This window comes from Dreissena polymorpha, chromosome 16 (assembly GCF_020536995.1).
Source record: "Dreissena polymorpha isolate Duluth1 chromosome 16, UMN_Dpol_1.0, whole genome shotgun sequence".
Classification (NCBI taxonomy): Eukaryota; Metazoa; Mollusca; class Bivalvia; order Myida; family Dreissenidae; genus Dreissena; species Dreissena polymorpha.
Window position 1 is genome coordinate 9504534 of NC_068370.1, and position 14472 is coordinate 9519005.

General features: G+C 33.2%; 1 long non-coding RNA gene across 3 annotated transcripts in view; it reads left to right on the plus strand.

Annotated features, from left to right (window-relative positions):
• LOC127862199 (uncharacterized) overlaps positions 1–14472 on the plus strand; it is a 68963-nt gene that overhangs the window by 9375 nt on the left and 45116 nt on the right. Inside the window, exons 2-4 of one of the 3 annotated variants that reach the window (XR_008040492.1) lie at positions 2545–2653; positions 4408–4522; positions 4872–5107. The exons of 1 other annotated variant lie outside the window; for it this stretch is intronic. This is a non-coding gene — a long non-coding RNA (uncharacterized LOC127862199). Of the gene's footprint in view, positions 1–2544; positions 2654–4407; positions 4523–4871; positions 5108–14472 lie in introns of those variants that run through there. One more of the 3 variants, XR_008040493.1, reaches the window with a different exon arrangement.

Below are 14472 nucleotides of genomic sequence, written 5' to 3' on the forward strand. Positions count from 1 at the left end.
GTGACCTACTTGATAGCGATCAGACAGGATTCATGAATGAAATAGTAAGGTGTAAAGACACACCTTCGCATTGGACCAATGAAATCACTCGTGTGTTTAAAATGTCGGTTAGTTGAAATGCATGTTAACAAAGGTTTCAAACGGCGCTGGACAGTTAGTTTCGATGCATAATGCAACGGCAAGCACGGTAATAATGTTTTTTTTATACATGTTATTAAATTATGGTATCGAGGTACGTGAACTTTGCAGGGAAAATGCCCTTTACTCCGTTACGATTTCAGTCTTGAATCATGTCTGATCGATGTTAAGTAGGTCACGCGAGTGTTCTTTCTAAAAAGTTGACCCAGCATTTGATTGTTTGATATAAGATGATTATTTATCATTCAAAATGATGTTTTCACTAATTAATATCATAGCCACACCTGTGGCACAAAATGCAGAGGCCCTAGTCGAGCTGCTTGACGATATGCACAGAGGTAATAATGATTTATATCGTATAACTAGTATAGCTTTGTGCTAAAGGTTACGTATTTTGCAAATATTAGAATTTGAACTTACTAGTAATACATTTTTTTATTTGCAGGTAAGTGTCTGCCTCATATGCCTTTTGAATCTTGCTCTTACTTTTACGTGATTTAAAAATGTTAAATTTATAGCCGACATAATAAAATACAAAATTTATCATACTTTCCTATGCATAATCTATATTTGTACATCAATAATTACATACTGTATCAGGTCAGAGAAGAAAAAGTAGGTGGTGGATAAGAGACTGGCTTTTAAGACGAACCGGCTCTTGGTTTTGGAAGGAGGAGGTAGACTCTTCCCCAGACACGGCTGATTCCATTATTTCTGTTACGCGCTGTTGCTGCCGCTGGAATGTTCTCTTTTTGGGAGGCATTATGTGTACGACAATACAAGAGGCTGTGAGCGCAATGTTCAATCGTAGTTCGTTCCTACCTGTCCGTGCCAGTCTGTCGAAATTCCCACTTCTTCGTAGCGGACCGTTCTAGTTCGTACTTACCAGTACTAGACCATTGCGGATCCGTAGTTAGATCGTACTGATTCGCGTAGCATCGTACTTTATCGTACCAGACCGTAGCGGATTCGTAGTTTGATCGTTCCAATTCGTGGCGCTCCGTACTAAATCGCGTCGATCAGTAGCAGTCCGTACCTTTCCTTGTTCGTTTTCCAACATTTTGATGGTAGATTCTTTGTGCTCCGTACTGAAATCGTAGCGGCCTACGAATTTTGACAATTTTGTAGTGATTCGTAGCCGATTGAATCGTAGCTCATTCGTAGCTCTGATTCGTGATAGTGTGACCGAGGCATAAACCGGAACTCTCTGAAAACCGGACGATCTGGCCGGTCCACAGACCGTCCGGTTTACAGCGAGTCTACTGTTATTTAAACTCCGCGTAAATGCACTGCGTAAACTCGCATGTGACGACGTCATAATAAGTGGGATTTTCCCAACGTCATCACTGATGTCACTAATGCAGGTTTGGTCGTGGAACGGCTCACATATATTTCAATATAGATTAAAATAAAAGTTAAGAAGAACATGTGTCGAAAAATGCGAAATAAGCCAGATATTTAATTCTGAAATCGAAAATGTCTGTACAGTCGAATTGTCCAGCATTTATATCATTCACTTCTTTATAATGTATGATGTGAATCTAAACTTAGTTTTACGGATCATTTGAATTTCCTGCAACGATATATATTCATGAATACGACACACAAACACTAACTCCGATCCTAATAAAAAGACGAATGCTTCGGTTATTGTAGGAAAATATGTACGAAGTATCTTTACTTCGTCACAAGAGGCTCGGGGCGCTAATTTGTCTTAGCTGCATTTTATGAAATTCGTCTTCAATGTATAATTTTTCTTGCCTATTTAGTGTTATTATAACATATTTTTATCAATATATTACAATTTAAAACATATAAAAATCATATAATCTCCCTTTAAGACTGCATGTATGTGCATACCTGAAGGTAATGGCTGATCAAATCAGAGTGGTTGAACTATGTTTAAACCGCTAAAACGGGAAATAACTGGTTCGGAAAAAGACACTTTCGTGTGAAAGTGTTTTTAAACTGAGTACCATTGGCTGAAATCAACATCTCAACGTTCAATAAAATCACATAAATAATTTTTTTTGGATACTCTAAATTTGCAATGTGCATGATGTTTTGTAATCTTATGTTTGATGTTTAATGTTTTAATTACACCGGATTTAATTTGGTTTTCTCCAAAGCTATTGATTTTTTAAAACAACAACTCATTAAGCGCTGAATGTATTGATTAAATGATAAACAAATCCTGTAAGGACACCTATATATATATATATATTTATATATATATGATGCCTGTGTCCTAAAAGTTATTACTAGGTGAGTTACATTTTACAGAAAAAGTAAATATTCGTTTGATAAATTTATGTCAAAAAACATTGTTTATAAATATTTATTGTATATAAAAACGAAAATGATAATACATTTACATTGCTGATGTTTCGTTTTCTTTTTTCACAGAATTCGGGATTTAATATCATCATAACCAGAACAATGTCGTCTGTCCGGATATTGGTTGTCCTCATGGTTGTGTGCATCCTCGCAGGGAGTTTAGTGCAGCAGGCAGAAGGTATGCCATTTCAATGATATGTGTCTTAATTTTTAGTTTCCTTCTTTATATCGATGTTATTATAACAATTGTTATTATGGGCAAATTAAAATGTGTGATATATTGCAGTCGAAATATTGTATTGAAAGAGGCAATTTCACGATATAACTATAGACCGAAACATGCGATTTAACGAAGTTTTTTTTTCTCTCGGTCCCATTATTAATTTACCAATTAAAATATGTCGAAATATATTAAGAATATATGTGCAACTGTGACTTTTCACACCCTATCGAAAAGATATTCATACCTGACACAAGCCGAAATAAAACACAAATTATTATGTAGGTTTTACTAATTCACAGTTATAAATGCAACAAAAACATGCAAATCATGTTTCGCATAAGCTGAGTAGTATTAGTCTATACATATTATTGTCTAATTATCAAGAACAAATACTTAGAAAATAACATGCGGAAGGGCTTGGCCGAACGTCTTAAATTGACCAGCTACCTTTGGCCCAAAGGACCGTAATAAGGCTGTTGCCGATTATAGAAGTCCGGTCCATGTCTGACGTATCTTATCGTTTATCATACATATTATCCTATTTTTTTGTCCGCTTAAATAAACTTCCAAACCAGCTTTCGGAACTTGCATTTTCACTCCAATAATAAGCAATTTATGACGGATCCCTAGTTAGGTGATTTCTTTGACAAAACACAACTAATTTGAGATGGACTCTCGGGATTTTGGGGAAAACGATGTGGTTGAAGTGGTTGATCATATAGAAAAATATTAAACTAATAAATCAGAATCGACAAAATTTAAAACATCTTTGTGATTTTAAATTAGCCGTACATACTTGGAAACTTCATTAGGAATAAAATTTTGTTTTCAAAGTATGGCGGTTTAAATTAAGATTAATGGATAGGAGAAACGGAATGGAAGTGCATATTGTTAGAATTACATTGTACGAAACATACAAATTAAGTTGTCATTGACGTAAGCGTGTCGTAAATTAAATTGTATTTGATGACCCCCTTTTCAAGCTTTGTCTCAGCCTCAATTAATCCATGTATGCATCGTTTCTTGTCTACAGTTTCAGTTTTATTTAGTATTTTCATTTGTACAATTGTATTTAAAAATTTTCAGATTGCTTAGTGATACATGGCTTAATTTTATTAACCACGCCATTTTATTACAATCGGATTCTTATCAAATATAGAAAATTCGACAGCGACTAAATATATCATATCGGCCGAGCTGGATCGGGGTAATGACACGCATGCGGCGTCATTTTTTTTAACATTTTATAGTTACCAGTTGTATTATCTTAACTTTGTAGAGTCAGGAAGTACATTGCTAGCATTGAAACTGTAAAAATTGTAATTACCATATTTTCTACTTTATACATTGGGTCGTTATAACGATCTCTTTAAACAGTGTAACACTATAAGAAGAACGTATATGGCAGTATACCAGTACGTACTTGCATGTAAATAACAGTTATGGAGAAGAACCATTTATTACTAATATTAGATATTACACTACATTTTCATGATCATATGTACTAAAATAAGGTGTTTAATTGTCCGTCTGGCTGGCTGGCTATTCTTTGTTTTCAATTCATTGCACTGTTAACGTCGGGTCATATAAGAAAACGCGTTTGGAGAAGGCAGACATATCTAATAGGCGGAAATTTTAATGCACTGAGTTTTATACTTTGACAAATAATAGTAACGCGTCACAGTCTATATTAATTAAGTTGATTTTAGCATGGTGTCGTTGCGCGTACTACTGTAACTGGGGAGAATGTGAAGTAGCAAGTTGTGGAGGGTGGAAGGTGGTTTGCTGCTCACTCGCTAGCCCTGTGTGTGATTTCAGAATTGGGTGAGAATTCGTATATTCGCTTTTATTTTAAACTAAAGAATCATCAGTTTTTGTACTTGTTGATAAAAATCTACATTACTCTTTTTCTAGCTCGTTTAGCCATGCAATATAAACTCTTTGAACACACGTATTATATAAGCATGCTGGTTCCTGATATTCTTCGGATAAATTACTATGTTTGTTATTCAATTCACTTTGGGTGGATTCGAATTAATTTTCGCGTTAGTGCATATGCAAATATAATTGTATTTTTGGATGTTATATTGTAACGATTAATTAAACATATTATTAAACTAATCGTGAATACATGTGTATGTTGTTATCTAGTTTCTTATTTATTTACTTTCAGGTAATCAAGTTTTGGAACATGCAGTCAAAATAAAACAGACTTGAAACTTGTATGCGATAATGTGTGTATTCAATTTTATTTGAATAACAATACAATTTCAAACATTAAATTCCATTATATTTGATACAGTCGATTTTATTAAGAATAGTCTTTCGATCGTCAGGATTATTCGTATAATCGCATTTTCGAATAATCGCTTCTTTGTGTACGTGTACGTGTACATGTCTGACTTTATATTTTCAGTATCGCTATAAATTTGACCTTAAGTCGAAAACCAAAACGGTGTACTACCAAAGCAATATGACTTAAATAACTGGATATAAATACATAGAATTATTAATTTAAAGATACTATACAGCTTTTATTTGTAGTTAACAGCGTCCATATAATCTTATAGTATGTTAATTTTGGTTGTGTGATGCTTGGCGAGTAATATGCACTGCCTTTCAGATTGTGTGTCTTTCGATATCAAATCCTCCACGTTCACACTTGATTACTCGAAAGTATGATTGATGTTTCTTAGGTGTATAACATTATGAAAATCGTTTGTAAAAAATGTTATATTCCGCATAAACTTGATCCGGATAATCGCATCTTTTTTTCAATTGAATAAAAAATGCTAAATGACGGGACCGTTGCAGTTGTTCGTCACTTTACGAACACCATCACTTCGTATTTAATTTCGATTCGTACACTCTAGATTCCACTATATAAGGTTACGAAATGAACGCGGAATCCTATGATCGAGTCATCCGCCCAATGCGATGTCTGGTACATTTCTTATTTTTATGCCTTCATCATAACAGCATCAACGAAAAAGTACTTCATCTGAAATTGTGTGTGTGTATCCAACCTTGAAATTCAACAAATTCGCGCATTATATCGACACCATATTGTTTATTTTCATGACGTCATTTGATATGTGTTGCGTTCATTCACTTAATTGTGTTTGCCTTCGAAATAAAGACAGAAACATGCCAAAATGATTGAATGCTCAGCACGAACACCACAAGGCAAGTGGTTAAGGTGTTCGAAGCCTCGCGAAACAAGAAATAGTAGACATAACTAAGAGCGTCCTTGCATTGTCTTGACCGAACAGTGGGCGCTAACACGTTGATCGGACAGAAGCCGAAGGATGTGATCCGTTAACGTTTTTAGGACTGACTAGGAGATTAATCACTATAATACGAGGAGGCACTCCGTGATCTCTTCTATTTCTTGTATTATTATTCTGAATATAAGCATGCGCACTTTGTTATGCACCAAAGACAAATATTTACGTCAAAAACATAATCCTTCTGAAAGATTAGCGAATCGACCAGAGGACATTGTGACAACAATGAAAATATTTAATTGTGAAATTTGCTACAAAAGATACAATCCACTTAATCTGAGCGAACACTAACACAAATTTATGACCGGAGTCGTGGTCACTATACTACTAGTACTCAAAAATATTCCAAAAATACAGTGTCCGAAAATTTAGAAACACACTAACAATATACATCATGGACTAGATGTTGCTATAATCATGTGCATAACGTCACCTATGAATAATAGCTTGTGGTTATATATACCACGCAGTTAAGTATAAATTACAAAAGATATGTTTTCAATGTATTACAAATGATGTCATCATGTTTGACTTTGTTTGACCGAAAGATATTTCATGGTTTTCTTTGACCACATCCTGCGACGATAAGCTGAAAAGCATTTGATAAACTGAAATATATATATATTTTTAATTTGCACCCAAAAATGTGGAAATGTTGATTTCGCTGTCTTTTAAACAATTTGTCCAATGTGTCACACTTAAAGCAGGAAAACACATCCCTTCATTAATTATCGGGTTAAGTAATTCCATGTTGCCAGTATACATGTATATTTACCCAAATAACGCAAATGTAGCTGTCCAATTATGGCGTACCATTTGGGTCGAAAGTTAACAAGACCTACTTGGTAAAAAGAGAAATGTACGTCGACGTACAGTATGTACGTCGACGTACAAAAATTGTACTTCGACTTACAAATATGAAATACACTTCGACATTTATATTTGTACGTCGAAGTACAATTTGTACTTCGACGTACATTTTTTTACGTCGACGTACACATTTTCTGAACAGACAATCAAAACACTCGTCTCTTGAGTCGTTTTTCATTAGATTTATTCATAATCAATGTTGAAAATATAATTTTTAATTGAGGAAAAAAACGAATTAAATATCAAAATTGAAAAAAACAACAACAAATTAAAAATAAGTATCTACTTGCCGGTATTTATTCTAAAATCGTTTTTAGTAATATATAGTATTAACTGCTGAGACCGGCGTAGCGTGAATATTGTCAGATCGCGAAATCTGTCAGATAAACTTGAAATCTAACGATTTTCACAGTACCCCCGTGAGATTGCTCAGATCAGTCGCCGTGAAAAATGTCAGATTGATGAAAAATAATATTTAACGCATGGTTGTTTCAATTAAACCTAATTTCGCGTTTTAACACCTTGCAGTTATTTTCGGACATCTTTTTTTCGGACGTTGAACGGAAACACGTTGTTCACAGCAAAGATATCAAAACAGTAGTTCTAACACCATGCAAACATTTGAATTTTAAAACGATTTTCGTTTCAAATGTTATCGATGATGTACATGCATTATGTTGTAAATAAATATGGTTATGCGTAATTTACAGTGTTGCAGTGTTTTAATACAAAGATATAACATTGATTTAAGAAAATATTTTCAAATTATATATACATTTTTTCAGATAAAAAATGTTAAAAACTGATTATAAACAAAATTCTGTTTCAGAAATGTATAATCCCAATCGCTGTTTTTATCATTATTTTAGCTTATTCACATGTACACTTAATTCAGGAAAATGATTAGATTATAATATATTTCACACAATCATAGTTACCAGTATCATTATTTATTTAGTCTGTCAATAAGCTCGATTGGTCATTGTCGGTTCGGCTCGGGTACTGTTTAAAAGTACCCCGAGTACTCTTAAGTATACTTTAATGTACCCCGGGTACGCTAAATATGCTAAAACGTACCGTCGGTCTGTCTGTCAGTGCAGTCTCTCACAAACTTTTCATGGCTTTATCTCAGAAACTCAATATAAGTTTTCAACATGAAACTTTATGAGTGTACAAATATCGCTGAGGAAAGGTGCCATGCACAAGAACCATAACCCGTCGCTTTCTGAAATAAGAGTTATTGCTCTTTGTTGTTTTTGTATGATGTAACTAGGACTATATCTCAGATAATATACAAGATTTTAACATGAAACTTCATGGGTGTAAAATTATCAATGCACAAGAACCATAACCGAACACTTTTTTACATAACGATTATTGCCATTCTTGTTATTGTATGATGCAACTTTTCAGGGCTATATCTCATATATAGAACCATGCATATAAACCATAACCCTTCACTTTCTTAAATAAGAATTATTGCCCTGTGTTGTTTTTGTATGATGTAACTTTTCAGGGCTATATCTCAGAAACTATAAATGCAAGATTTCAACATGAAATTTCATGGGTGTATAATTGTCAATGAGAATAAGTGCCATGCACAAGAAACATAACCCTTGTACATATGTACATGTCTGATGTTACTTTTTAAGGCTATATCGTAGATACCATACACGATTTAAAGATGAAATTTAATGGATATAAAGATATCAATGAGGTGTCATGCAAAAAGTCAATAACCCTACACTTTCTTAAATAAGAGTTATTGCCCATTGTTATTTTTTATGTTGTAACTTGTAAATAAGTGAGAAAGGGTACAACCCTTCAAATAAACTTTTCTGTTAGTTCTACACCCATCAATAATCAAAATTTCTTTGGCGGGGGATATCAATTTAACGAATTTGCTTGTTATTATTAGTCTTAAGGTTGAAATGGACTTAATAATTTAACTAGCATTGAGAATATAAGACACAACAGACTCATCAGTCATCAGTATTATGTTAGCATATCTTTAGTCAGTTACTGACCTAGGGCAAAATATAGTTGAAGTTTATCAGGTGGTCTAAAAGTCCTCAGCGCCTAGTAGATAAGTCTACAAAGTATTTTAAAACCGGTTCATGAACATGAAATGATAAGTCATTTCTGCCATCGGGTTTATTTATTTTAAGTCAATATGTTCTTGCAATCTTAAAGCACTCTTGAAATACATCACCACATAAATAAATATTTAGGTCTATTGTGATTCTGTCAAGCAATGATTATCATATCAATTATTATCTACAGAGTTAGAGTGCGTTTCACTAAGCAGCGTACGCAAATAATTTTCGTTAATATTTGCGTACGCAAATCTTGTTCTCAAAAACGCGTTTCACTAAACAGCGTAAATTAACGCAGTGCGTAAATTCTGTCGATTCCTTCCCGGGTCCGACGTCGGGTAAAATTTTAAGTGAGACTTAAAATTAATCCGGACGCCGCCCGATGCTACAAATAGGCCCGGTTTCCGTGCGATCATCGGCCGGTCGCCAGCACGATGAGCGGAAAATTACGTCAGCAGCTGATCGGACGGTGATCAGTGTCTATTTGTGACTGAGGTATAAGCGAAAAGGAAATCGTTGAAAGGTATCGTCTGTCGCCGGAGGGTATTATGTGACGTCACAAGAGGGGTTTTCCGTTACTAAGAATAGATTGGCCGTCACACCTCTCGATCGCGGCAATTTACATATTATCAGAGTAAAGGTCGTCGGTAGACTAAATACTGACAATTTCACAAAACAAAACTAGTGATACTGATCGATATAAACCTAGCATTTTATGATACCACACATCTATACATTTAATTTATTTTACGCAAGTATTTTATATCCCTATTATGCTCAAACGTGATTGCTTGTTTTCATGATGATGTTTTAAAAATTCAGTATACAGAATTGTATTGATACGAAGATTTTTGAGTTGCAAATATATGTTCACTAAAAAATGCATTTCAGTCTAGCCAAAATTCATCACATGTTATACTTTTACCACCAGCACCAGTTATACCGATAAAGAATATATACATGTTTTCAGATTTAACAATGTAACTTAAATTGAGCAATGGCACTACAAAAAGGGGCTTCAGAAAAAATGATCGATCATCAGTTACTAAAAAGTTTATATCTAAATTATTGTCTGAACTTTCTTTTGTTTCTTGAATTTTTGTGTTGATATGATTAATCTGTTTTTTCCGAACCAGTGAGGAAATCGGACAGATCACCATCGAGCACGTCAAACTTGTTTTCAAACTCGGAAACGAGCTTTTCAAACTCGTTTTTTGACCAATTCGTTTTGTTTTTCTTCGTTTTCACGTCCATTGTATCGATTGTTTACAGCGAGTATATACCATCTTGTCAAATATTTATTAATTAATATAAAATGTGTAAAAAAACTTATTAAACATATATTTTAATTTAAATAAAAATAAAAGTTAAGAAGAACATATGGCGAAAAATGCTAAATAAACTAGATATTTAATCCTGAAATCAAAAAGGCTGTGCAGTCGAATTCGCCAGCATGTAAATCATGCATGTGCGATGTGAATCTAAATTTAGTTAAACATTTTTATTTAAAATTCCTGCAACGATATCTATTCGTACGACACACGAACACTAACTAAAAAGACGAATGCTTCGGTTATTGTAGGAAAATATGTACGAAATACATTCGCCACAATCGGCTCGGAGCGCTAATTTGTCTTTGCTGCATGTTATGAAATTCGTCTTTAATGTTTATTTTTTTTGCCTATTTTGTGTTATTGTAACATATTTTATTAATATATTACAATTTAACACATGTAAAAAAAATCGTATAATCTCGCTTTACAGTAGATACTGTTGCAGACGATTACTTTCTTGCGCGTCCGCGCGCACCTGACACGCTAAACAACACGTACACGCAGCGTAAATTTTGCGCACATTTTAGTGAAACGGCGTATGCATTAATTTACGTTCGGCGTAAATTCTGTGCGTAAACCGAAAGTTGCGTAAAAATACGCTATGTTAGTGAAACGCACTCTTATTCTTTTTTTCTGGCACTTATCATTATCTAACCATCTGCATTATTTTTGCCAAACAGTTGGCTTTGCAATCTGAGCACCACAATCATCAATATTTTTGTGTGGATAAGATGTTATAAAAATTTTAAGATTATAGACCTTCAAGTTTCATTGTGCTGTACTTGTTTAGGAGATGTGTAATACCAACTGGCTACTTCTGTTTTCAGAAATAAAAGGCACAGAAGGATTTTATTAATATTTTGTGGAGTTTTCACATTAATCGAGCCCAAAGCACTTCCTGCTACAAAAACATATTTTCGAGCAACAACACATATTGATAATATACTCTTGGTTTATTAAGACATCAACAATAATCAACATGTATGCATGAGCACATATAGTAAATATGATTCATATATAAATTAAGAAATGTTACAGTTGTCAGTACCCGAATAACATGGTGTTATTAATACTTCATTATGTAAATTGATGATTTTTATATTTCTTCTGATTATCCATTATTAACCGGTCAAAATGAGAAATGCATTTCTCATTGAATCACATGTTATTAAAACCATCATTTTGAATAGAAATTACACATGCAGTAACAACCAGCTGCAAACAATTTTTTGTTTCTTACATGATTTCTTATTCATGTCAAGGATAGGAAATTACACACATAGTGAATGAAATATTATCAATGTGCAGGTATCAACATTTGTCTTTGATTTAATCTATCTTGAATAATGCATACTTTTTGACATGAAAATCTCAATTTCCAACAAAACACTAAATTAAAAGTTACAGGAAGGTGGTAAAAAATACATCAATTCAGTTACAAAGCAATGAATTGAAAAATATCTGTACATTCAAGTTAACTGTATAAAACATGGCATCACCTTAAAATCTGTATCAATATCACCTAAAATCCGCAAATTTTCAGTAAGATTGCCTTTTTAAACAAAAAGTTTAGAGTAGTTGCTCTTTGTTGACATAGCATTTGACAACACATGTATGGAAGCATATTTGTGCCACTACTTACCAGATGTAATAACGTGAACATAATGGCGGATTTCGCGAAAAAAAAAAAAAGTTTTTCGATAACAGATAAATGTTCACGAAAAGAAAATAAATTATGTTTACACGAATTTTTCCCTGTTAGTGCTCTAAACTGCCACCACATAAAGATAAATTAAAGTTTTTACGAAAATAAATCACTTATCTCGAAAACAGATAACTTTTCATGAAACCTTACTTTTCGTGAAAACTTTTCAATAAACCTTAAAAAATTCGCGAAAATTGCCAGATCTAAAAATAGATGCACTTCAGAGCCTTTAACGTGAATACCTAACGTGGTGTTCTACGCGTGGTCTGTTAGTATGTTTTAATTAACTTATACAAAATAGATATATTAATTGTATAATATAGTGATATTAATTGTTATTAAAAATGTTTGAAATGTGTTTGTTCTACACTTCTTTTAAAAATATAATTTGGGAAGGCACGTATTTATAAAAATCAATGTTTTCATTGGTAAACTTATATTTTTTGTTACAGCTGTCCCAGAGCTTTTTTTTTTACTTTTTGCTGTGTCTGAGGCACTTTATAAAACCTTGTAAGACCTAAATTATTTAACATGAAGTGTTAAAAGTGTTAGTATGGTCTTTTGTGAGTGTTTTTGTTTTTTTCTTTTCAGAGTATTACCTATCCTAGAATTCCAACATGCCAGATTTTCAGAGATAGATATTGCGATACCTTTTTAGACTGTGAGCATATGCTGTGCTACGTTTGCAGCTGCAAAGAAAGGGGTTCGATATGCCCCATTTGCAAGTGTCAGTTCAACATGTCAAAAAACGGTTTTACTTAATAAAACTATATTTCTTGGACTGATTTATGGCGAGGGAGTAGTTGGGTACGATTGATTAACCAATGAAAACCCAGATGGTTTTTTTATACAGCGGTAACTAAGCTCATACTATGTACTATGTAGTTTTAATCAATATTTAATGAAAAGTATTAAGAAATACCCAAGGAGGGTGACACTTATGATATTATGATGTTTTTTCATTATTTTGGAAATTAGGTTTTACACACTTGAGCACAAAGTATTTCTTCTTTTGTTTTTCTTGCTGTCCTGTTGGTAAATAGTTTTACATAGACTTATTTAGCGCCATCTTGGCCTTGTATATTTGACTTGAGGGTTTTAAACATGAGATGTCAGCATATATGTTCATGTATACTTGTGTACTGTTGGATTGTGTTTTATAATTGCTATGTTTTTACAATTCTTATAGAGCACTTATTAAACCAGGGTATCTTAAGTGTGGGTATTAATTTGTTCAAATTTGGATATTGATTTCAAATTTCTAAATGTCAGATTGACATTACATTGGTAAATATTTGGATATTTATATATATAACATAGTTTGTTGAAATTTTTCCAGATTTCATTTTTTACACAATGAAAGTGTATATTTTAGCAATAGTGTCAAATGAACAAATTTATGACAATGGAAGTCATTTTTGATAAGGCTGAAAATAATGAATATTGTAAAATTAACTATAAAATACATTTTCAATTCATCCAAACATTGCTTGATAGCTGGTAGAAATATTCCTGCTAATGAAAAGGAAACTGTGTCCCTTTATGTAAAACGGTAATTTTTTTAGAATTTTATTCTTGAGAACAAAGTTAAAACTTAAGTTTTCTGATAAAAAATGTATTCTTTTAGTAACATTTAATACAATGTTAATGTATACTTTTAGTAACATTTTAATAAAAAAATAGCAAATACCAATGAACATAAATGTTATACATTGTCATCTTTGAGATTATTAAATAAAGCTTACTCAGTTTAAAAGGCCTGTCTGTGAAGAGTTTGAAATAGTTCTGTATTACACAAATTTTCAAGTTTTTTTCGCATTTTATATCCTTCAGTTTAAGTTGTTATCCCCCCTGATAGGTCGGAGGGGGATATGGGAATCGCGATCGTCCGTCCCTCTGTGTGTCCGTCCCTTTTTTGTCCGGATCATAACTCTGCCATTTATCACTAATCAAATTTCACTCATCCTGCAACGAAGGCTCCCTACTATTAGACGATGTGTCTCGCCGTAAATTAAGATTGCTACCCCCAAGATCAATGTCACACTTATAGGTCAAATGTACATATATGACAATATGATAGTGTTTCGCGTCCAGAGCATAATTTCGTCATTTATCAAGCAAATTTCTTTTAACTTGGCAAAAGTGATCCCCATCATAAGACGATATGTCGCGCTTTACAAACCAGGGTCCCTACCTCCAAGGTCAAGGTCACTCTTATAGGTCAAATATCTATTTATGACAATATGATACAGTTTTTGGTGTCCGAAACATAACTTTGTCATTTATCAAGCAAATTTTAATTAACTTGGCTCAAATTTTCCCCATTATTTGATGATGAGTGGCACATAACAACCATGCCCCATTCTTCAAAGTCAAGGTCACACTAATAGGTCAAATATATATATATGACTATATGATATAATGTTTTGTGTCCGCAACATAACATCTTCATTTATCAAGCAAATTTCATCTAACTTGGCAC